Raw genomic sequence first — 21,678 nt, 5'->3', positions numbered from 1 at the left:
AGCATTAGGAATGACACTGTGTTACGTGAAGATCTTAGAATGATTGAGTGGCCTGGGTTGCAAAGGCCCACAATGCTCATCCAGTTCCAACCCGCTGTTATGTGCAGGGTCACCAACCAGCAGCCCAGGCTGCCCAGAGCCACATCCAGCCTGGCCTTGAATGCCTGCAGGGATGGGGCATCCACAGCCTCCCTGGGCAACATGTTCCTCTAAGAAAAGACTGACTAATGAAACATGCTGTGATTGCTAAGCTGATGGCAACTGGGTTAAGTTACATCCTATATCACACAATGTGCCACTTGGACAATGCTTCTGTGCCATTCATACACTCAGCCACAGAACACTGATTTAGCCACACTGATACTCCTAATGGTCTGTCGACATGCAGGTTGGGCAAAGCATCATTCATCAGTGCCCCAAACCTGAGCAGCTTCCCAAGCCCAGTCAAATCAGCAGAAAACAAAGGGAATAGCATCAAGATACGGCAGTTTTTAAGGATTTAAAGAGCATCCAAGAATAACATTTATTAATATTATCTGGTAACATAGGATAACTTGCAAACAACGGGCTTTTGGAACTCTTTCATGCGCATCAAGACTGTGATCACTCCAGGTTTTTTTTATAGATGGGATGCAAACTTGAGCAAAGCAGTGCTCCAAGCATCGCCAGCAGCTGGGCATTTCCATTGCATTGGCTTCCAGGGAGAAGAACAGCCTTCCTGTCCATTAGAACAGCCAGTGCAACACCCAAGGGAAACCATCTAACACAAAGTGCCTCTCTCAGCTTTCTGGCAGGGTTATGGGAAGCAGCACACAGGCAGGTAACAGGGAAAGGACAAGTTGCAGCAACAGCAGGTTTACCAGTTGGGTTTTATTGTGGTTGTTTCCTGTCAGAAACCTGTTCTAGAAAGAAACTGATTTTTAAAGGCCTATAACCACTTTAAGTATGTCCTCGGTGAACTGGCTCCTGTATCAAAACAGGCAAACCCCACACAGAGCTTGCCTGGAATTCTCAAACAAGCTCAAAAGCTGATGGTAAAAACTGTCCCAAAGCACAGAGCTGCCTCAGAGCAGGCACACGTTCAAGTTCCATTGCAGCAAATAAACACCAAAAATACATATTTTTTGAAGTATGAGCCCTTTCTTCCTCTAATTGCTATTTATGGGTAGCACGGCCGTGCCCAAACACCTCACCCAGTGCTTCTGCAATGTATTAAGGCTATTTTCTTCACAAATTCCCTTACGCACAGACAGCAGGGGATGGAGAGCAGTCGATGCTGTGGAAGCAGGTGCCTGGGTTTGCACACAGCAGTGGGGATTGGCAGCAGACACCTCCAGCACAACTACAGTCACACACACAGTCTGCAGGGAACAGGGGATGGGCTGATGGAGGCTTCCAGGCTTTAAGTTGGTTGCAAAATTCCACCTGAAGACCTCAACTCAAAGCCTTCCAATCATGTACCTCCTCCAAAGTGCTCCTAAAGGAAGGAAGAGCAGCATCAGAGCTTCTTCACAGTGCAGGAAAGTGAAACAACTTCTAACCTACCCAGGTCCTGACGCACAGCTATGATAAGGAGCCCCAGCTGTCGTCATGCTATAAAAGGGAAAAGTTCTCTCATTCCGTTTAGAGAAGGTGATTCAGTCACACTGCATGAGCTGGCAGAGCTGAACCACCTTCACGTTACTGAAGGCCTGAGTTATTTCAAGTGCAGCCTAATAATTCTGAGGGGGAAAAAAAACCCTCTTGAAAGCTATATTTTAAGCACTTCAATGTCATTTCTCTGATCGCTAAGAATACTTCACTTTTACAGCCGCTGTTATGCAAACGAAAGCAACATATGCTCATTGTAGCATATTAGTATTTAGCTTATTTTAATGTGTAAAACGCTACGACACGGATCTGGTATGAGAGTTGGTTATTTAAAGTTTTCTCACAGTGTACACAAAAAGCAGCTGTACTACAGCCTTTGTTTGCTTAAATTAATCACTGATTCCATGCTTGCCAGAGAAGGTTTCGCTCTGAAGAGAAGCAGCCAGTCCTCTGCTGTGTCCAGCCTGCAAAGTGATTCTATGCTACCTACAAGGAGAGTGGGTGATTGGGCCCAAACTGCAGCATCAGCAATCCCCAGCCATGGCCAGCAGCAGCCCCTCCAACACTGCTCCTCTTCCCAAAGGGTTCATGTCCTAGAAAGAAACACAAGAGCTTCCCCTTGCCCATCATTCAGCCCAGCAATCCACTTCAAACTGCATCTTGACACATCTAAATGGGGATTCAGTAACCTCCAATGCTGACATGTGCATCGGATCACTCCGAGTTAACTCACACTAACTGAGATTACTCACATTAACCAAAAATGATTCAGTACTTTACAGACAACGGCAATCATTGCGCACAGTGGCCCTGGGATATGAAATTCAATGAGTACATTGCATGTTCCACTGTAAATATGTACCTTGACTGCATTTTTTTCCCCTGGCTGAACTGTTTTAGAGGAAATCCAGCTCCATTTGTAACATCTCTATTACTTGCATTTACGTACTAAGGAAAAGGCTACTTGCTCCCAACATCAACATTTCATCATATATGGATCATGAAACTAAGGAAGCTGCCTCCTTATTCTCATCAGACTTCAGCAGCATTTTATCAGCCTCTTTATCACATCACTGACAGCTCCAGACAGTCACAAATTCACAGCTGCTATGCTGGGTGCTCCTGAGAGGCACAAATAAGTCATCACATTTGTTTATGAAAGCACACTCAGAGTTTCCTACCTATTAATGTCACGGCTTCCAAAACTGCAGCCATTTTATGGCTCGCAGCTATTTGAGGTATTTTAAAGAAGTTTATATTCTGGCTGCTACACCACCAGAAAAGGCAGCACTGGGCAGATCTGGGGTCACCAACCAGCAGCCCAGGCTGCCCAGAGCCACATCCAGCCTGGCCTTGAATGCCTGCAGGGATGGGGCATCCACAGCCTCCTTGGGTGACCTGTTCCAGTGGAGAAGAGGTGCTGGAGGTCCCATTGGCAGCCCTCCACCCATTTCCGTGGGGCTCCTGGTCCCACGAATCCCTCCCTGCCCACCACTTCCCCTTTCGCAGCCCCTTCCTTCCTGCTCCCTCCCTGCCAACCAGTGATAGTGCTTTAGGAAACAGCCTGACTGCCTCAGCTCATCATTTCAGTGCAGTCCGCCCTTGGTGCCTCTGCTCTACTCCAGCACATCACTCTGCCTGACCTATTTACAGGCACAATTGTGACCACTGACAAACAGAAAAGGAATCTTTTTCCACACTGGCATCATTAAGGACTGGCTACGCCTGTTTCACCCAGGTGTTCGGTGCTTGCTTCACAAGTGGAACTGAACAGGAAAAAGTTTCTTTAGGAAAAAAACCCATACAAATTCAGTTACACCTGAGAAGGCTTGACAAAACACTAAGGCTGATAACATGAGGAACAAAACCTGCTCAAGGTCTTGCTTTGGATAACCTCCATGTGAATTCAGCAAGGCCTGACAAGCACTGAGGGCTTAATGCAATAACCCAGCCAAAGCAAAGAGCTTTCTGGCCATATTTGTTCCCCATCCATCCCTGCAAACAGGAGCAGACAGGCAGGGGCAGGAATCACACCCCAAAACCTCAAAGGGAACAACAGCAGCATCTCTTCTGAAAGCTCCAGCCTCTGCTTCTGCACTAAGAAAAGCAGTTCTAGGCAACTCATCACAACACGAGGAACCAAATACCTCAACCTGAAGCCAATACAGGGTTTTCTCTCCACAAAAAGGTTCTGGGGGGGGATATGGGACACTCAGTGCTGTTACAGTCTGTCATTAGTATCCTTTCCTATAATTAGTATACAGTTACCACCTTTTGCTAATTCAGTGCACTTAACCAGCAAACAAAGGAAACAATTGTGTTGCTGGTTGCAAAAGGGTACAGTAACTCCTTCAAGTTGCTGCCACCAGAAATCTCAGCCTCTCAAACTCACAGAGCAGGCTTGGGAAAGCAAAGCCCATGGAACGACACCAGTCTGCAGCCTGTAGTGGGACCTGGGATGATCAGAGCAGGAAAGCAATGGACATTACAAGCACTCCTGGCAGGGAAACCGACCTGATTCCAGGAGCCAGCAGTCCTTTTAGGAGGAGGGAAGGCAGATCCCCATGGCAACAGCTCACTTAGGAGATGCAGCACTGCTCAGCGGGCTGTGCCAGCAGCTACGGCCCCAACAGTGCAGTCCCCTGACCACGAAAGGCTTTTAGCAAGAACACGAGTGCATTTCTGTTTGCTGTGATTTCCAGTAACAAGGAACTGATGTCCCAGTAGACACCGAGGATCCTGACAGCAGGAGCTGCTCTCAAAGCCTGAATTACATTCTCTTGTCACAGGGCTTGAGCATCTGAAAACCTACAGAAGCAATGAATGAAGGGAGGGCCAGGAGTAATCAAAGGCTCACCAGGCTTGTATGGGAATGCCTCAATCACATCACATTATGGCAGGAGGCTGCAGGAGCAAAGGAGCTCTGGGTAAGGGTGTCCTGGGGACAGCAGCAACACAACATTTGGGGCAGGCGGCTTAAATAAACCAGAAAATGTAACATGAAGGATAGAAAAGAATGGGAGAGGAACTGTATTCCCAAGAATAGCTCAGAAAGACCAACACTTCAATGTGAGCAGCACCCAAGGAATGGGCAGCCTATGTAGAAACATGCATCATGATGGTTAAGAGGCCACAAAATCCAGGCTTACCAGATAGGAAGAAGAGACAGCTCAGAAACTGCCGTAAAATAGGACTGCTATTTTTGCTCTAATTATAACTTGCTATTATGAATTGTCACCAAAATAACAATTTTGTTGGTGGGTATTTTGGGGAAGGCATCTGGAATGATGCCACAGGATTCATTTATGAACCTTCACAACACCGGGTGGGTTGCGTTCACTTAACTCATAGATAACACTTGCTCATGGCCAAGGTGATGAGGTCATGCTAACACAGCCAGGTCCATCTCAAGCAGCTCAGGATGAAGCGAAACCCAAAGCAGAGCAGGGACTGATGAAACGCATGCTATGAAAAGTAGGGTAAGCACACAGTAATATTTCCAGCTCATGGTTGAATTTGAAATTAATTGCAACCACACATGAAAAAGACCCGGGGCTGGTTGCAGAGAGCTGTCAGAACATCTGCTCAGTGTGCAGAGGCAGAAAGGCAAATGGAATATCAGGATGCTCGGACACAATGGCAAAGAGCCATGCCAGGAGTACCAAAGTCATGGCAGAACGAAGGATCAGAGAGTACAGCATCCCACATCGACTGCAGGAAAAGAAAAGGCAGCAGAAAAGAATTACAAGTATCAGATGCAGGGGAAGGCAGCAACGTGAAGGTATGCCAAAAATAAAGGCAGCCTACACACGGGATGAGCATAAGGGGTAATGATGCATGAAACAAAACAGGAAAAGCCATAAAGCAAGGCTGCCCTCTCCCCTCCCCTCTGAGAGGAGCTGGAGCAGAGAACAGAAGCAAAACGTATTCAGGTGCCATTAAGGTATTAAACTCTTCTATCAGAAGCCAAGATGGAGTTTTGGCTGAATGCAGCATCTGAAGCTCCTTCAGCGATAGGATCTCGGTGCCCTACTTGTTACCTTTTTAACCAGGCGAAAAAAAGCCTAAATGGAGATTAAATAATACATGAGGTTTTTATCTAACGCTTAACTTCTCCAGCAAGGCTTTCATCACTGGGATCTTCCCTGCCAAGAGTATCTTCCCCTGCAGGCCACGTTGTTGGACTTCAATCAGAAGTCATTCATTTGTGCCACTTTGTTCCAGTTCTGCCTTCTATTAAGATGCACCAAAGTCCTTTTCCTGCCACGAGCGGCGGTCAAAAACCACGATGCTACAGCCCAGAGCGTTCCTTTTAGGCAGCAGAGCAGGTTTACACACAGAAAAATGTTCCTTGTCCTGGGAAAAGCTTCCCCGCAGCTGACCCCTGAGAGAAGACACTGTTTGGTTTTCCCTTTTCATGCCGTCTTCTGCTCAAGATCCTTAAACATTAATTAAGTCCAACAGTCTTCAGAGATGTTAGCGCAGCTATAAAAAGGTTTCGGAACAGAGCGGCCACTGAAGGAACTGGCATCTGATCAAACTTTTAAGAGCTACACTGCCTGCTCTATGAATAAATGAAGGAATTATCAGTTTTTCAATGTCTGTTGTAGTTCTCGGAGCCTCCCGCACATATTAACAGCCCCATATTGTGCATTTGGTGGCTAAAGTGGAACGAACCTAAACCCAGCTCCATACTTCCACCAGAAGATTAACCTTCCTAAGGCAACGTTTTATATCTACCTGGGAAGAAACTACAAGCTGCCCTAAACGCTAAGAGATGCTGGCACAGCCTCTCATTGCATCACACAATTGCTTTATTGTGCCCCAGTTCTCACCAGCAGTGAGCTCGAAAAACCCAGTATTTTGTACAAGGGAATTGTAAGCACATCCTTCTGTGAACCTCTGTGAATGAAAGCAGCTCTCCCACGGATGGGGACACAACACCAGGAACAAAGCAGCTCCTGATTCAATATTTTATCATAAGGCCACATCAGCCCCAGAGCCTGGAGGAGCTCAGAGAGGGCTATAGAGGTTCCCAGAGCTGCTGCTGCAAGAAGGGGATACCAGGGGTGAGAAAAACAGGGAAGAAAGATATCCTTTCTGGGTCCTTCTAGTCAATATATAGTACATATGTAGAATACAAAGGCCTCACAGTGATCTGCAAAGAGCCCCTGGATTTTACACAAAGTTCCTACTATTTGAAAGGGAAGAAATCCAGCGTGGGAGCTGCACTGAACTGTTAGGATGGGCTGTTCTGTATCAGACAAGCACCCAGCTTCACAATTGCCTGATCACCGTATTCCTGGTGCTGAGGAATCAGCCCTTTGGGAACTGCAAGTACAACAGAGCACGGCAGCTACTTGTGCACAAACAGCCCCATTGGAGCAGAACAACCCTAAGCCAGCCAAACTTCAGCATCCTGCATCTTGAAAGCAATGCCACTGAAATGACCATAGAAATAGGCTTGTAAAAGCCAACCCATAAGTTCCAAACCATCAGCATAGTGCTGAGCAAAAGGAACCACACCTTGCTCAGAAACAAACTTCTGCAGAGAAGCACGGTGCTTACTGTGCCCATGAAGATAAGGCTCAGTTTGGTGCTTCTAAACAGAAGCGCTGAGCTCCTCGCAACTCAGCAGCCACTATTAGCAGCTGGGATTTTCTGGAGCCTTCAGTGAGACCTCCACCCACATGGGAATCCCAGACCTCCATGCTGATAGTAGCAGGCACCTCCAAAGCAGCACTCAGGTCCTATGAGGACAGTGCAGGTACCACAGGCTGCTTTCCACCCCGCCAGGCACAGCCTCATATCTCCCAAGCCCAGCTGGCAGGACAGCCACTCCCATGGCTCAGTGGCAATGAAGCAGCTGGAGCTGCCATCCCCCCCACCCCGCACACATCCCAGTTGGGCACAGCCCATCACATCCCCAGCCCCACCCTTGGTGCTGTGCCACTGACACACAGCCACCACCGCAGCCTTCCTCCAGCCCTGTGCACCCAGCAGCGAGCCTGCAGGCAAGGACACTGCTCCTGCCAGCTCCTCCCATAGCCAACACTTGCAGCTCCATGGCAGCACGGACAAATTGATCTGCTCCCTACAAGGGATTTGTGCAATCATTAAGATGATCCCCAAGATAGTTTTGAGTCCCCAGCACTGGGTTATACGCATGGAGAGTGCAGGAGCTGCCATCCAAGTGCTGGCAGCAGGTAGCATCTGCTGCTTGGGAGATGAGTCACGGCACGAAATTCCCCTCTATTTTCTAGGAACCAGTTAGGCAGCCAATGGCTGCAGCAATGATCTGAGCGGGCAAACACCCACACAAACCAGCAGAAATATCCTCTTTCCATAAACACACGTTATATTGGGTATATTGGACTGCAGATTTCAAGTAGAAGAGATTGCAATTGGGAAAATCATCTTGGGAATGAGAAAACATCATCCAGATTCATTTGAAGGCATCATACGTTTCATTAGGATGCACTGAGGACAGAAGAGGCTGGGATAGATAAACCAATTTAAGTCAATTAAATGAATTTGAGGACATTTCTGCTGGACATTACTTTCCTCCCTCAAACTCCGACACCCCACAGCACATGCCTGTACCTTCAGTAACTCTATCACCTCCTGCCAATCCTGCCTCTTAACCAAACTTTGACCAATCTCAACAACCCCAGCCTCAATCTTACAACGGTGAAGGATCCAGCTCCCTTTGACCTTCCATTTTCTCCCCACCCCAAAGCACTACCTCATTTACTGCGAGCACAAGGGACAAAACAATTCCACAGCTGCAAGTAAACAGGAGGATACCAGAGGCACATGAGAGTTCATACACGCTTGGAGCACCGAGGTACACTTTTGGTTCTGTCTTCTAATTTGATAACAAGAGCTCCAACACCTCTGTGCTAGTTGCAAACTAATAACACTTCCAGATCAGCCCACGGGCTCCTAGAATTACCTGCAGGCTGTAGGCTCTCCGTCAGAGAGCACAAGATGGCCTTCTTGAATTACTAGGACTGATAAAAATCCAGTAGGACAAGAGAAATTCCACCTCGCTTTCGAACGCCTTGAAGTTACATCCTCACCTATCGGCAGAGCGACCTCCAAAACCCACCAGCACCAAGAGCAAAACATTACCACCCTAACCCTGAGCTGTATGGAGGGACAGCTGCTTACAGAAGATCAGCTACGTTCCATTGGTGACTGGAAATGCTTTAAAAGCCTCAGGTTTGGAGCATAAAGTGCACATTTCCACATAGCGTAGCTCCACGCAGCACCACAGCTGGATGGTTTTTAATGCTGCCCTAACAAATTAGCAGCAGTACCTCAATTAGGTCAGAAGTCAACAGCCGAGCAGCGGGTATTAACACAAGCATTTAATTAGCACAGCAACCAGAAGTATAAGAGCAAGTTCAAAAGAGCAACTGGAAACTTTCACTCCATTACTGAAGTTGCTTGTTCTGCCTGCAATCAATGCTACGAGCAGGAGTTGTGCAGCCAGCCTCATCACTTGCTACAACACACACATGCATTGCATCAGCACACACAGCACCCCCTCGGCACTGTCAGACTGTGATATGACAGAGGTATTTTCCTTAACAGACCTCCCCCATCAGGGGATTTTGGGGTATCCCTTGATGTGAAGTAGGAGCTGGAGCTGTCTGCAAATGCTCACGGTGAATATGGGGGGTGTGCAAACCGGTAGCAATGAAGGCACAAGCACACATCACATCAACACGTAGCTGGTCTCAGCAAATTGATGTCTTGGAATCCTTTCCAAGCCTGTAACTCAGATGTGAGGGCCAAGACTGGAAATTAGTACCTGAGCAGAGCATAGGAGTCCCCCCAATACATAAGAACTGTCAGAGTATTCTGTCATCAAATATGAGCAAACACCCATCTGCAGCCTTTTCAACCATGCATCCAACCCAAAAACTAAGGGCAAAAGGACCCGAGTGCTCATCCCAGATCAGCACCCCAAACACCCGCATCCCAACAGCTGCTATCAGCACCAGCCAGAAGAGCACGGCCTTACTGAGAGGGAGAGATAAACTCACAGTCAAAACACCACCAAATGCCCTGTAAATCTCAAAGCACGACCCAAGTCGGCTGCTAAACAAACCTGATAGATGTTAAAGGCTACAGAAACCCGTGTCCTTCACAGGGCCGTGCTATCTCCCAAAACAGGCACGGACAGAGCGCACACTTAAGGGCAAGGAATGAGATGACCAGCACAGAAAGTAACTGCACCATGCTCAGCCCAAGCACATTCCTGACTGCCAAGCAAAACAGAACATAACTGAAATGAACTGCAAACCAGTAACGTAGCCCACAGCAAAAGCGTATCTGCTTTCTGATATGCAGCTGTCCTTGGAAGCTCTGGGGGTTTGGGATGTGGGTTTAAGGCAGCCCCAACACAGCCAGCAGAGCTTCTCAGTTGACTGCCATTGTATATACACACCAGCACATAAAATTAGGGGTTCGACATACCCATGTGAACCACCAGAGGTTTCTCAGTTCAATCCAGTAAATGCATTACTTGGCACACAATTTAGGAATGAGGATAAAATATTAAACTGTTTCTGAAAACAGGGGAATATGCCCTGATTACTATACAAAAGTTCTGGAAAAGCTACAAGAAATCCAGCTGCCACTGTATGTACCTCTGTCTTGCCCAGCAATGTCATTCACCCTCTACTTCTTTCAGACCCAGCTCAATGAATGAACTGCTCTTGAGGGAGAGGAAAACAACAGCGAGAGCAGCAGATCCTTCAAAGTCAACATGAAAGGAGAAAGGAGCTGCTTTAGCAATGGAGGGGAAAACTCATACTTGGGATGCACCTGTTGTGTCAATAGAGGAAACCACGCTCTGCCTTCAGACTTTCACAGCCAATCCAAGTCAGAAGGACTTGAGGCTGTGGAGTTTTGGTAGGCATTAATGGCACATAACACAGGGGGAGAAGCATGGAGCCAGGAAAGCATTGCTGAATGCATTAAAAAGAAATATATATATAAGTGTTACTTGTAGCAGCATGTTTTAAGACATTGAAGCCCTAAAGCAAAATGGTTCGAATGTTTTCTTCCATCCATGTTCTGATAGAGCATGAAGAGCTGTCAGGGGGTGGGTATGTGAGGCATATCCATACAGCAAACCAGGCAGATCCCAGGAAGGAAATCTCACCTACTGCACTAAACCAATGTGGGAAGGGTGAGTTTATTCATCCATTCTGCTGGAGAGATGGAAATGGAAACATCCTGTATGGCCCTTTTCAGGTCAGTGCGAGCATACACAAAAAGCCCAACAAAAGATTCACTATCACAGTGAGTGACTGGAAAGCACGGTGGTGGAAATTGATAGCATCTTCCACCTCTCCTTCCTACCCACAAAAAGTCCTTACAACTTGCACTGTTGCATGGTTTTGAAAGGAGGGAGCAAACTCAGATCCAGACCCGCTATTTTGACTTCTTTCCTTCACTGAAGCTGCTGTGCTTTTCCAAATGCAGAGGCACATCTGTGAGGTCCCACCTCTCCTTGCAGTCCCTACCATGCTTGTATCCACAGATGGATAGATGGATGGATGGATGGATGGATGGATGGATGGATGGATGGATGGATGGATGTACACCTGCAAAATTAACAGCACACAGAAAGGCTTGCAAACTACATCACGCCCACTCCTGCAGCCTTGGAGGCTTATAAATGCTTAAAAAGGAAAAAAATAATCTTCAAAACAGAATGACGGCCTCGTTTACCAAACGCTCTGATTTGAAAAAAGAGAGAAAAAAAAACCCAAAACCCAAAGAGATGAAGATTAGAAGATTCACATTCAGAACGAGTTAGAAGTTAAAAATAACCAGCCAGCTGCAATTCCCACCTTATGTGGCCAGGCAGAAGTGCTTGGTTCTCCCCCTCCCCAAACACACACATGCTCACTTCCTTCTCCGTTGCAACATCACAAGCTGAACTTGATGCTAACAAGCCACAAAGTCCTGCCCAGGATTTAAAGTCACGCCCCAGCAGTCGCACAAAGCAAGCTCTTCATGCGAGGAAAAAAAGCAACCCAAAATCAAAATCCATTTACTCAACTTCTGCTAATATTAGAGGAGCTAACGTGCTCCTCCTGATCACAGAGGCAGCATGAGCTTTGGAACAGGAAAACCCATCCACCTCACCCAGCTCGTCCCCTGAGATGAAGAGAAGGCAGAAGAAGCGGCATACAATGGTCATTTGTGCTGCAGTAGTGAAAAACACAGCTCAGACCCCACCCAGCACCCAGGTCCATCAGCCCCCCAGAGTGATGCCACTTGTCACGTTTCAGCAGCACAGGAGCCTACTGCAGGTAAATGCAGCTCCTTGGCCTCTAAGCAACCAACACGGACAAAAGCCTGGGTTTAAATACCCATTTTACTTCATTTATTATTTATACATATATATATATATATTTTAAACAGCTCAGCGTGAGCTTTGCAACAGCTTCCTTAAATCAGTCCTCCACCAGAGGAGATAGAAAGCCCTACAACCCCCTTCAACTAACAGGACCAGCAAGCACTCGTGGTTGTGCAGCACTGGCAGTCAGCACTAGGAAGTTCCTTATGCCAGGCTGCCAAGATAAGAGCAGTAACTGCACGTTCACGGCCCCACCAGCTCCTGTGCAGCTTTCAAGCTGCAGGAAGACAAAACCATGCGATACAGAGGGAGCTTCATCCAGATGCTTGGCCTCCAGCTGAACGCACCAGGAGCCCTTCACTTACAGAAGGCGATGCAAACGAAGCTGCTCTTTGTGTTTAAAGCAAGTGGGAAGACAGAGATCACAAATGCGAAAGTTCTTCGACTTCCTCTCTCTGCACTCTTGAGACTCACCCACAACAACTGCACCGACGACAGCTGCAGGCAGCCTGTGGATGGGGAGGCCCTGCCACCAGCAGCCAGCTGCCCTTTCACTGCCTAGTTTCTTCTTCATGCATCCACCACTAACTCCCTGGATGGCTTTGGAAGCCAGGTGTGCTTGGCAATGGGAAGGTTGATGCTGAGCTGCACTGCTTGCTGAAGAGCAAAAGAACTGTCTTCTTTTGTATACATGCAACAGGCTATTTGAAGAAAACTAGCGCTTCCTTTTCTAATTGTAGGCCTGTTCTTATAGACTCCGAGTAATCCATACCTGCCCGGAACACGGAGGACTGAGTGTTTAGAAACCATATTTCACCTGTGCCCCAGTGCACAGTGCCAAGCCCCAGCATTTTAAAAGCCATCACATACCTAAAGGGTGAAATAAAACAGCATTTGTCAGTATCTGTTTGCTTACTTATCATCCAATCAATACTGGCAGTGCTTACAAGACAAGCATCCTGCTTTCGTTTTTCCCTGCTTTTTATGGCAGTGATATTTTTCTACATAAGCTATAAAACTATGAATGCGCGACAAAGTATGTCAGCCTTTCCAAAGAGCCCTTCCTTGTTTATGTTACAAAGCTGAACATAAATTCACTTCTAAGAAATGCAGGTGCAAATATTCATAGAACCATAGAATGGCTGGGGTTGAAAAGGCCCACAATGATCATCCATTTCCAACCCCCTGCTGTGTGCAGGGTCACCAACCAGCAGCCCAGGCTGCCCAGAGCCACATCCAGCCTGGCCTTGAATGCCTGCAGGGATGGGGCATCCACAGCCTCCTTGGGCAACATGTTCCAGTGCGTCACCACCCTATGGGGGAAAAACTTCCTCCTAAGATCCAACCTAAACCTCCCCTGTCTCAGTTCAAACCCATTCCCCCATGTCCTATCACTGTCCACCCTTGTAAACAGCCATTCTCCTTCCTGTTTACATGCTTCCTTCAAGTATTGGAAGGCAATGAGGTGTCCCCAGAGCTTTCTCTTCAAGCTAAACAAGCCCAGAATATTGTATGTAAAGCTCCAAACTTGGGTCTCCTATAGAAAAAAAACCCTTCAGAAAATGAGGCAAAGCACGAGCAAGAAGGGGATTTCTCACCCAGGTCTTCCAGTGCAGCTTGTAGTCCCTGACAGTAGAGATGCTTCCAGCCCTTTCTGCTCATGCACAAGAAATGGAAAGCAAAACCACCCAACTAACTCAGCAAGTCAAACTGAGCAACGGTATGGTGCCTTCTCTGTTTGCTTTCACAGATCACTGCCGCTGTAACCGAGCAGTATGGCAGCCTCCCAGCCCCGTCCTCTTTCCACATCTGAACTTCCACATCCCAAGACCAGTGGGTTTGCTGCACAGGATGGATATTCTGCAGCTGGATCAGCTTCCTGCTAACACCAACCTGAGCCCATACAGCTCAGCAATACAACGGAGAGGCTCCAATACAAGGGCTTTCACCATCACCTGCACCAGCTTGAATTCATCCCAACTTACAGCCTCGTGAGTTCAATGTCAGTTTCATGCTCCCAAAATGGGGAACCTCTGCTCCTGAACCATGGGTGTCAGGGGGGATCCAACTTTCTGTTTTAATGAATACGTTCTGCCAAGCTGCAGAAAACAGTGCACATGTATCATCACAAAGAGATGAAACCCCATGGGCAAATAAAACTAAGGCTCGATTTAGGCCTCACATTTCAAGGCTCCATCTTGAGTTCAAGTACAAGAGCATAGTGCCACTGAATTTTAAGAAAGATATTAAAGTTTAATAGCATAAGATACCCGGCCTTCCCTAGAACAGGCTTTCTCCTCTCCTCACACAGCTGCTTGTTACTACACTTACTGAAGGGAAACGATTCTGCTATCAAATGAACTAAAATCCACAATGGGAGCATCCACACAAAAGTGCCGCAGGTTGTCACAGGGCAGCCTGAGCCTGAAGGCTGCCAAAGCTTATGAGGTTTTTCCATCTGCTTTACACCATATCAGGCAGCAGGATTTATGTCGCCCAGCTGAAAACTGAACAAAACAATTCCTAAGTGAGAACACGGCAGATAAAGAGTTAGGCAGATTCAGAGGAAACATTCAGTGGAATATATGGGACTGCTTTGGGCAAGAAGGTGCTGAGGGCTCGCTAGTGGCACAATAAGCAATTGTGCCATGTCAAGCTGCCAAAATTCACTCAGGCTATGGCCTGACCTGCATGCAAATCCAGTCGTGAAACAGAACTGAGGAGCTCCGGGTGGATGCAAACCTCAATGCATCTGCTTGGGTCCTGCTCCACAGCCCCGGTACTGCACCTACCCTGGGTAATTGAGGGTGAAGCAGGAGCAGCCACTATCATCTCTTCAGCTATTAAGGCTCCGTAATGAATGCTCTAACAACAACCCAGGTGCAACCAGCCCTCCCCTTGTGAGGGCTCCAGCTATAATAGGCTCCTTGAACATTCCTGCAGTGTTTTCTGCAGATCTCACAGCATGAGGCTACTGACTGTGCTCTCACAGCCTTCTGAGGCAGTGATTAGTCAACATCTTTTCCTCCTCCATTTAAATCCAGATAAAAAACACGGAGGCAGAAACCTAGCAAATGACCGCCCCGTGGATACACAGCTGAGTGCTGGCACACAGAATCCAGATCTTCCAGATTCCAGCCCCGTCATCAGCCAGGAGGCCATCATTACCAAGAAAGAAATGAGTTTGCTCTTATAAATAGCATCCGGATACAAGTCTTGCTGAGGTATCTGTGAGCAGCTGACTTCACACACAGCAGAGCCATAGGGCAGCCCCTCACCATCCATTTCTGGGCCTGGGAGCTGTCATGGAACCACTGCTGGGCTCAAGGAAGCCCCTGTGCTCTGCTCCTGGAGGAGCCCAACCTGATTCGGAATTAACTATGCAAGAACCAAAAGAATAAAATCATCCCTATACTTACCCATTTGTTCTAGTTGTAGGTATCTGTATGACTACCCCCTGCCCACCCCAGGCCTCAATAACAGCAGCTCCACAGTCAGAATGGGAGCTCCCCCTCTATGGGATGAGCCCAAAATTGGAAGGTTGTCACCTCCTGGAATTTGTCTTCCCCTGGAGGGAGCAGCAGATGAATTCACACATGAGAAATGACTGTCCAGGTGGAAGAGCACGCTAGAATGCTTTTCATTTCTATTCCTCACTTTGGGAGAGCCGTAAACCCTTCCTTTTTCAGGTTGCTTCACAACGAACCCAGTATCTCTGCTATGAAGGAAACGTGCCTCTCACACTTCCACTGAAGGCTCAGCTCTTAATGCTGAAGAGTCAAAATTCATCGCATCCTCCCCAGGATGAGGGAACTGACAGCATTAGTATGCACCGAAGCACCGCCTGGCTGTGCGGAGCGGATGAGACCTGACTCTTAACAGAGGCTGTTTCCATCCCAGCTCACATTTAGGTCTCAATTATCTTATCTGCTCCGCCACTCACAGACTTTCCAGATAAGCCCTGTGTTTTCCCCCCTTCTTTTGAAAGAAGCTTAAAGCTCGGACCGAAACTCCAACCGTCACTGACTTCGGAAACGTTATAGCCTGAAATAAATCTTAGTTTAATAGTCTTAAAACACATTCTCTACCCAGGTTAGAACTGAAACCCAGAGCTGGCCGATAGGCTACGCGAGTTTTAATAGAAGTAGCACGTTCTGCAAGCAGAGAGGGAATATTATCCCAATTCCAGTCTATTCCCATAGTTTAGGTCACTCAGCAGTTCAACTGAAGTTCAGAAACTGCCTAAGAGCTGGGAGGGGACTAAAGCCTGTCTTCCTTTTCCAATCTGTGACTAAGAATGAGGCAAGCAAAGGGAGGATCTGAGATCCTGAAGGTGACGGTAACAGGAGGTCATTAGTTAATTCCCTCAACTATAGATAACGCTTCCTTTTATTAAATCAAATCAGTTTGTAGTGATGTCAATTTCTTCCCCCATGACGGTTACAGCACATTGGAATGTCAGTCAGAAGAAGTAAATGCAGAACAAACCATGGCGGTGCCAATTTTGCCATGAAGTCTGATCATTTATCACTGAAATTAATGACTTCACTTATTGAAAGAGCTCAATAAATGCACTCCTGCAACCAAGGACTTACAACTGCAGCGCCTGTGAGCTCCAATATGATGCAGTGAGTGCTATGAAGCCATGGCCGAAGTGGTGCAGATCAACTGAATAGTTAAGAAATGCAGGAGAGCTCCAGGAAACAGAGGGCTGGAAGTTACAGCCTCTACCTGCACTTCTGCATGCTTACCTTGGTGCACTGGAAGAACTAATGTGAGCATTTATTCCTTCCACCCACAGCACTGAAAATCCCAAACCTCCCTCAGCCATGCAAAGACTAAAGAGAAGGAAGATGCTCTGGCCAATGAAACAGGAAGAAAACCGTATGCTCACACAAGGCAATGCACTCAGAGCAGTGTTAGTAGCACAAACAAACTGCAGCTCCCAGTGAAACATCCAGTGAATTCACAGCAGTGGTCACTGGTTTTATGAGTGCTGTTTCCATTTAAAGGAACTATTTCAGAGTTGAGCACCACAATGTGATGCACCCAACACAACCCAGCAGACGGGGCTGTTTACAAAGCTTTCTGCTCAGCGTTAGACTGAAAATCCAAACTTTTTGCTGTGGAATAAAGCAAACACTGCGTCTCACTGTTTGCAGTGCCATAAGCTCTGATACAAAGGAAAACAGCATCTCAACATGAATCGTCAGTAGACCACATTCTTGTGAACCTGGTTTAAACACAGCATGCAAGGGCAGCCCTGAGCCAACCTGCTTGATTTCGGTGCAAGGTACCCTCAAACCACTTACTTAAAGCAAAGAAATAGGAAACTCATGGAGAAGCTGAGGATAACTCCAGAGGCAGAGTCACTGCGCACAAATATTTGGCACACATACATCAGTTCCACTCCAGCAGGGACACCCTGGTCATCAAACAAGCAATGGTACCTGGAAGCCATAAAGCCTTTCATCCTACACTGCTGAATGCAAGTGTAAATGCACACGCTGCACAGGGGCTGCATTCATGTGGGCTCGGAGGTAAAGTCCAGCATCACCAGTAGCAAATGAGAGCCGGACGAGGCACAACTCAGGGTGAGTTCACTGCTCACCCAATGAGGATGGGTTCATCTGAGTGAGTTAGGTGCTCTAACTTTGCCCAATTAACCCCACGTTCCAGCTGAGCCTAATTAGCGATGCTCCGAAGGACAGATTGAAATGAATATGCTGTACCAACTGTGAGATTGCCCTTCTCTGAAAGCCTCTGGTAGCTAAGCAGTAAGGCATGCAACCGCGTGTTCCCACGTAGCTATTGGTTTCACTACATCTGAAATGAACCAGAGTCCATTTTGACCTAATATTCAGGGTGGGGAAAAACTGTAATTACATCAACATCAAGCTATTACCTGTTCAAGGGAACAAGTGCTTGCTTCATTAACAACTCGGACAAACTTGTTTTGTAAGCTCCCTATATTAAATGTGAAATTTCCCTGTCCCTACAAATTAAACTATTTCTTAGGGAAAGTCCAGCAAGTGAACACCAGGAGGAGCCTATAAACATAAAAGCTTCCAAAATGCCCAAATCCAACACATCCTTTCACCAGACTCAGTATGACAAGCTCTGCCAGGACACAAAGACAGAAGCCCTTCCAAACTCACTTTGAGCTCACTATATATCTTCATATCTATCACTATATCGGTAGCAGCAGCACTCCCGGCTTTGGCAAATCTGAGAGCAGAAAGCTACTGATCCTTAAAGGCGTCTTTAATATATCTGACAAACGAAAGAGTGGTTGGATGGTTCAAGAGAATAAGAACTACAGGTCACGTTGGAAGTGTGATCCTTTAACACTGCACTGGGGCTTTAGGAAGAGTCAGTGAGAGCTCCCACGGCACCACAACCAACAAGCAGATCCCTCCAACATCCTTCAATAGCTCCGGAGATGGAAGACCACACCCCACCAATTGACTTTAATTTCTACTTCAACTTTCCTCCTCATTCATTAGGAGCTGAGCTTCACGCAGATTACAGCTCCTGACATGCAAACCCCGATGATGATTTCAGGCGCTGTGTGCCATACAATCAAGTTCTGTGCGCTGAGATGCGGCCACGGCAGATCGAAACGAGAAGCCTGAATGTCTGCTACCAGTGAGGGGTTACATGGGGAGAGAGATTCCCTTATTTCTCCCTTAAGATACCCACGGTTCACCCGCAGGCGACGCACACGTATGAGAGCAGCTCTTAACAAATGAATCAGAAAGAAAGCGAAGCTCGGTGATTGCCCAGAGCGATAAGAGGGGCAGAGTGAGGAGGACACACAGCCACCCCTCGGAAACAGCAGCAACGCAATCGCGTGTTCATTGCTCAGCCAAAGGCAATCAAATCACCCTGCTCAGATCGACGGCCTTCAAATAAGGAAGTAGCGTGGAAATAATAAGTGTGACAGCTCTGGGGCTGCTTTCCCCACCCCCCAAAAAGAGAACGTGAAAGAACCCGGCCGGGGTTGGGCGGAGGGGAGCGGAGCAGCCCGTGTTCTCCCTCCATCCTCGGCCGGGCTGTGCGCTGCCGGACACGAGTCACCGCGGTGCAAACAGCGCACACCGAGCTGACGGGCAGCACGGAGCGATGCGGGCAGCGCAGCCCGCAGCCTGGCGGCGGCTGCACGGAGCAGCGGGAGCTGTCAGACGTTAGGAAACAAAGTTTGAGAGCTGAGCAGAGCGATCCCCTCCGCCAACAGCGACCGCACGGACACAGCGGGACGGGACGGGACGCGGATCTCCACACACACCGGAGCCGGGCAGCGCTATAACACCGGTATAACAGCAGTATAACAGCGGTATAGCAGAGGCACGGAGCCTGCCGGGCTCTCCCCGCCGAACTTCCCGCTGTAGCAGCCCCGACCCCCGTCCCGCCGCCTCTCACCTGGTACCGGCCGGCGGCTGCGGGCCACGTCCTCGCGGAGCGGGCAGCAGGCGGCGGGCGGGGGGGGAGGGCCGGGCCGGCCCCGCCGCTTCCTGCCACGGCCCCGCCGCCGCCCGGGGCGCGGCTCCCTGCTGCCAGGCGAGGCCAATCGCTCGGCGCTCGGCTCGCCGCCCTGCCGCCGCGGGAGGGAATAAGGCGTGTATATGTGTGTGTGTGTGTGTATATGGGGGTAATGGCATCGGCGCTCGGCTGAGCGGCCCGGCCCGAGATGAGGGAGACTCGGCCATTGAGCGCTGGGAGAGCTCGGAGTTCCATTGGTTCGCCTGCGCAGCCCCGGCCGGAGGGATGAAGGGGGCGGCGGGGATCGGCGGGCGATTGATTCCCCTGGGGGGGTGCGAGGGATGGGGGGTCTGTGGGGGAAGGTGTGTGTGAGAGGAGGGGGATGTAAGGGGTGAGGTGTGTGAGGAGGGGGGGCTCTGGGCCACTGTGTGTGTGTAAAGGAAAGGCAGACCTGTAAGGGGGTTGGGGGGTGGTTCAGGCTTATAGGGGCTTATAGGCCCAACCCTGCAGGGGGATCAGTTGTGTGTAGGTGGCTTCATGCTCGCCACAGGTTCAGGTGTACAAGAGGCCTTTCACGGCCCATCACTGAGTGGCTGTGGGACTTGCAGCAGCTGCTGTGTGTGGTAAAGCCTTGGTAAGGGTGGGCTGCATCAGGAAGGGGAGCTGTGGGGCTGAAAGATAACACAACCTGAAGAGGAAAGGCCTTGGAGGGGGAGAAGCTTTAGTGGTGCAGCCATTTGGAACTAAAGCTGTGGAGACTTGGAAGCAACATGGCTCAGGCCTTACCTGTGTTCTGCTCTATGAGGGCTGATATCAAGGGTTTTCTGGTTATCTGTTTCATATAAGAAGCATCTTGCTGTGCTCTCTATTTACAACCATCTTCCTCTTCCATTTCTTCCAAAAGGAAAGAAAAACAACACTGACTCGTGTGTCAGCTGCTTTGCAAATAGCTGCTGCTGACCAAGCAGGATGCAGAGACCTTCCTTCAGACGGAGTGGATGTATGTCAGACAGCGAGTTGTGATGAGAAAAACAGTTTATGAAGACATGAGCCAAGAACAACAGCTCGACAAAGGAGTCTGAACTTTCCCTGATAGCTCTTTGGGGCGTAGATAGTTAAGTTTCTTTAAGCATTTGTAAGGGAAACATGGCATTCCTTCAAGCTGAACCTCCTCCCTTGGGTTCCCACTGGATGCCTGAGAGATGACAGTATTGGGTGTCTCCAGAAGGCTAATATTAAACATGAGGGATTGGTGTGGAGAGAGCAAGCAGAGAGTGAGATTCCAGTTTTGACCACAGAATGAGCTCAGAACGTTTTGCATCAGCAACTCTATCCGGTTTCTTACTCGTTCCCTGTACCCAGCTCCTCCTGTTCAAAGGATTCCTCTGTGCCCTCGCATTAGTGGATGCACCTGCCCTTTGTGTGCAAGCTTCTCCTAAAGGGTAAATTTGCTTCAGACAAACAGAAAGTGCTGAGGCAGTGTAATGTGAGTTGAATTAACCTTGGAAGGAAGGGCAGCCCCAGCTCGTTTACCCAATCGCTGTCCACAGCAGCACGAGCAAGGCTGACTGAGGAGCCGATGGGTGAACTGTGTGGACACATGGAAGAGATACAGGAAGGAAATGGAGAATAAATTGGGGCTTAAGCCAGCATGCTGTTTCTAATTCTGCAGCTGTGTGAAGATGGGGAAGTGATCTGGGCAGTCCAAGCATGGCCCCAGCGGTGCAGCTCCTGGGATGGAGCAGCAGCCACCGCACCCTTTCCTGTTCACCCTGTGGCCACACGCTGCCCTGTCAGCTCTTCTACATCAGGCAGAGCCCTGCGGAAGGATTGCTCGTGCAGATGCAGATGGCTCTGGCACCGATGTAGCTGGCAGCAAGGGGGGGTGAGCGGCTCTAACGCTTACACTGCTGGTGTGCCAAGTCGAGTGCCCCCCGGTGGGACATGGAGATCTGGGAGCTGCTGATGTTCAGCCTCGTCTCCTGTAAGAGGCAATATTTACTTACATAAAAGGGTTTGAGCCGTGCTTTGTGTGGGTGTCCTAGGTTAAAAATTGCCAGTCAGTGCAAACAGATCTTTGGGATGAACTACTGAAAAGCAAAGTGCACGTGCTGCGCTACTGCAGTTCTATGAGCGGGGTATGACCTGCTGCCCCCTGGGTTAACTAGTTTTAAACAGCGCTGCGGTCATCTTGAGTTTAGTCCTTAAGTGAAACCAACTTT

General features: G+C 48.5%; 1 protein-coding gene and 1 long non-coding RNA gene across 5 annotated transcripts in view; one reads left to right on the top strand and one right to left on the bottom strand.

Moving 5' to 3' along the window:
- TAOK3 (TAO kinase 3) overlaps nucleotides 1–19,501 on the bottom strand; it is a 61,404-nt gene extending 41,903 nt beyond the window's left edge. For all 3 annotated transcript variants that reach the window (XM_015878006.2, XM_015878004.2, XM_015878003.2), the window contains exon 1: nucleotides 19,397–19,501. The gene's annotated coding sequence lies outside the window, so the exon portion shown is untranslated. The remainder of the gene's footprint in view (nucleotides 1–19,396) is intronic.
- Nucleotides 18,160–21,482, top strand: LOC107321268. 2 transcript variants are annotated; one of them, XR_001558523.2, is made up of 2 exons: nucleotides 18,160–19,288; nucleotides 20,361–21,482. It is a non-coding gene; the product is annotated as an uncharacterized LOC107321268 (long non-coding RNA). The 2 variants fall into 2 exon arrangements; XR_004309067.1 differs by lacking the exon at nucleotides 18,160–19,288 and adding an exon at nucleotides 19,588–19,713.
- The last annotated feature ends 196 nt before the right edge of the window (nucleotides 21,483–21,678 follow it).

Source organism: Coturnix japonica, chromosome 15 (genome assembly GCF_001577835.2).
Source record: "Coturnix japonica isolate 7356 chromosome 15, Coturnix japonica 2.1, whole genome shotgun sequence".
NCBI classification, from domain to species: domain Eukaryota; kingdom Metazoa; phylum Chordata; class Aves; order Galliformes; family Phasianidae; genus Coturnix; species Coturnix japonica.
Note: the sequence above shows the minus strand (reverse complement) of the source record. Positions and strands in the feature narration are given on the sequence as shown.